Source organism: Tursiops truncatus, chromosome 14 (assembly GCF_011762595.2).
Source record: "Tursiops truncatus isolate mTurTru1 chromosome 14, mTurTru1.mat.Y, whole genome shotgun sequence".
Classification (NCBI taxonomy): Eukaryota; Metazoa; Chordata; class Mammalia; order Artiodactyla; family Delphinidae; genus Tursiops; species Tursiops truncatus.
The window spans coordinates 87172058-87176026 of record NC_047047.1 but is presented as its reverse complement, the minus strand read 5'-3'; positions in this window follow the sequence as shown (position 1 = coordinate 87176026).

The following is a 3969-nucleotide window of genomic DNA, read 5'->3' as shown; positions in this document are numbered from 1 at the left end:
CATACTGAGTGAAGTCAGCCAGACAGAGAAAGAGAAATATCGTATGATATAGCTTATATGTGGCATCTGAAAAGACATAATACAAATGAACTTATTTACAAAACTGAAACGGACTCGCAGACTTAGAGAACGAATTAATGGTTACCAAGGTGGGGGAGGGGGGCGATGGTTTGGGAGTTTGGGATTGACATGTACACACGGCTATATTTAAACTAGACAAGCATCAGGGACCCACTGTACAGCACAGGGAGCTCTGCTCAATATTATGTAACAACCTAAATGGGAGAAGAATTTGGAAAAGAATAGATACATGTGTATGTATAACTGAATCACTGTTGTACACTTGAAACTAACGCAACATTGTAAACAAACTATATTCCAATATAAAATAAAAGGTTAGAAAAAGAAAAATAACCACAGTAAAAAAACAGAAAACAACCCCAGAAAAACCTATTCTCCCCCCCACCAAAAAAAAAAAAACCACATTAATCATTTACTGTCCTTCCTACTTTCTCATATTCACTTCAGTTTCAATGTTCACACAACCTTCAGGTTCTGGGGGGAGGATCTGGAAAGAAGGCTTGGGAAGTCTGGATTAATTCTGGAAGAAACTAAGTGAAACACATATCCATGCAATGTTTTTAGCATGTTTAGTCCTACAAGTATCCTGATCATCAGTAATAATGGGCTCTGAGGACTAGATGGATCTTTGATTAAGTCCAGCTTTTAATTCTGGTCCGAAATACAAAGGGCCACTCAACTTCCAAACCAACTAGCACACACACATTTTTAGGTAACTCTTTATACCGTGTGTGTACTGATGACCAAATACAATGGGAGATGTCAGAGGAATTTAGATCCTTTGCTCAAAGATCAGATCTCTTGTGAGGAGACAAGACAGAATTATATTTTTAAAAAAACAGTGAGATCCCATGTGATAAACAATTTGATGTGAAGTCATTCAATGCATATAAAGTATAAGCATCCCTTCTGGGTTGGGATTTGCCAGGGAACGCCTCATGAAGAAGATGTGGTTTAATTTAAAGAATGCCTTTGCAGTAATAATTTCCCAGCTGCAATTAAGAAACAGACCTTGATAGCATAAAGTTTCCAGACATTCATTCAATTTAAAGACTTTTCTTTAAAATAAAAAAAGGAGCCAAAATTCTTAATGTGATAAATACTCCTCTGTGTTTTAGAAATAAATACTTTAGATTCTGATATCAATACTAAAAATCCTCATTCTGGGAGGGGTAAAATAAGGCCACCTGTAGTCATGGAAATGGGAGTTTTTGTGAGTTCTGGAATCTTAACACTGAGACCCACAGGACGGCACGGTCCTCCACTGCAGTGAGCTAGTAGCACTGTAGTTTGTCGGGCACTGCTGGGGGACAGCTTCTCCTCTGGCCATGAGAACCTCTGTTTATTAAAAAGGGGCACAATTTGGTCAAAAACCCAAAGCCCTGGCTTCCTCTCCAAGGACGACACAGCACATCTTACCGAGGCAGAGTCGCCACAGCCTTGTGGACACTGTGGCTCACCAACCAAGCCACAGATGTGGCCACAATCCCCTCAAGGTGCTTCCCTGCCCACCTGTCACCTTGTCAGGAAAAGAGGAGACCCCAGTCCAAGCCTTTGGGCCCACCAGTCAGGACTGTGGACCTGGGGAGAGAGCCACGCCTGGGATCTGGAAGCATGCATGTCCACCAATTAAATGGCTTAAGATCCCCAGTGTGAGGCTGTGGGAGGGAGAAGGTGGTGCCGGCCTCAGCTCAGGAGAAGGGGGGTTGCCCTTGCATTCAAGACCCAGCTCCAGCGTGGGTGCAGGTGTGGGGCTGCACCCAGTGCCTGGCTCCGTGCTTATTAAGTAAACAATATACGACTGGAATTCTTTCTTTCAAATGAAAGCATAATTATCAATGAAATTGGAAACTTCAAACATCCAAATAGTTAATCATCTGTTTTTCTTCAGCTCTGTTTAATGCTGACTCATCCACCCTTTAAAACTGACTGTGAGAGTCTCCCATACACATTGACTAGAGGACAGATTCATTCAAGATGTTTTTTTTAAACATCCAATCTCATCGCAATCTTTCACTTGTCAGATTTCTAAATCATATTTTGTCTCTAGATAAGTCTCCACCAGCTTGCTGATGTACTGCATCCTTTTAATTAAGTTTAAAGCAAAGGAGAAAAAAAATCAATATTGTTTGGTTTGTCAATGGCTTTGGAGGGATTCCCAAGCCGTTTAACCTGTCCTGAAGTCAGTTTATTATTACAAAACACTAGAATCATCAGTATGGTTTTATATCAAGAAACACACAAAAGGGGATTAAATTCACTCAGAAATTCAAATTCTTTTATGTAAATGTTTCTTCTCTGTGTATAATAATTATTTGAAATCTATTGGGAGTAAAGGTGACATGGTATGTTTCAAACACACAAACAATATGTGACATATGTAAAGCACACAGTTGTACGTTTCCATGTTTGTGGAGACATTTACCTGCTGACTGCCTCCAGATTTCCCATTGTTTATTATAGAACATTTGACATGATCATATAATCTAAATATCCCTCATTTCTTTGCTTCATAAGGAATTACTGATGCAGAGCAGTATATTACTTCTAACAGTCAGCTCTCAGCCTCGTGTAATCAGTTTTAGGTAACACAGAGTTCTCCATAAACCAATCCTGTGGGAATCTAACAACACACGACATCACCCAGACCTTTCTCTTTGCATCATTAGTGAGGGGATTGCATTTCCCCCAGTGATTTACATAGTGGCATTCTCCCAGTGCAAACTCTACACCGTAAACGAAGTACATCTTTCCAAATAATAATGAAGTGGTCTGTTCTCAGTAAGGTGATGAGTTAAAAGAATCTTGTCAACTGTACCTTCTGGGTTGTAAGCTCTGGTGGTAGGTAGGGAGGTCGTTGGACATTCTCAAACACGACCCACAGAGAGCTGATGTTCTACAAGTTGCTTTTACTCCCAGAGAGCCCAGAACGGCTATGCATGTCTGCGGATGTTAGCGGAAATCAGGGTGAGAACAAGCAGACCCAGGTCAGGACTTCTGCTCCAGGACTGCTGGCAAAGTCTCCTTCTTGCTCTTCCCTCAGTCTCCTGGAGGCAACTGGCCACAGCAGCAAGAACTGACTGGGCACTGATTCTCTCTTCCCAATCCTATTAAAGCAACAGGGACACCCGCGTTTACCTGAGTCCCCCTGGCTTTCTGCAGACCGGATCCTGCCCCTTCCTCTGTCGACTCCACACGCTCCTTTTCTGCCCTCGGTGCGACTCTGCGTTTCATCTCACTTGCCTTTTCCCTTTTCTCTCTGTTTCCTAGTCTCTGCCCGCCCATGTCTCTTCCTTTTTTCCTTCCTCTTTGTCTCGTTTTCTCTCTATATAAGGAAACTTTATTTGAAACAGACAAGTTGAAGGTTCCTTTTGAACTGCAGCACGCCGCATTTCACATATGTGGGTAGACACATCTATTTTCTCATCACTGAAGTCACACTTGTGAGCCCTATTCTGTGCTAGGCTCTGCTTCCAACACTCAGGTGCATCAGAGAATAAAACAAAACTGATATATAAATAAAACAATATAGCCATTCTAAAAGTTCTTTTTTAATTGAAAAGTTAAGTATGGGAATATCATGTAGACCTCCCACAGTGCCCAAATTTTTAGTTCATGTGACTAGGATCAAACAATAAACTTTAAATATATAGTATGTGCCAGGCACTGAGCTAGACCCTGTTGACACAAAAATAAAGAAAAATGGTTTGATTTGTTTTAAACTCAGGCTCACAAAAGGTCCTCTGTCTACTCCAAAATTTACATCCATAACAGGTTAATACTCCTTCCACCAATTACCTTCAAAGAACATTAACAAAGGCACATTTCACAACTATCAGGAAAAAATGCACATACAAATGCAGAAGAAGTAAACTGATATCAACATTT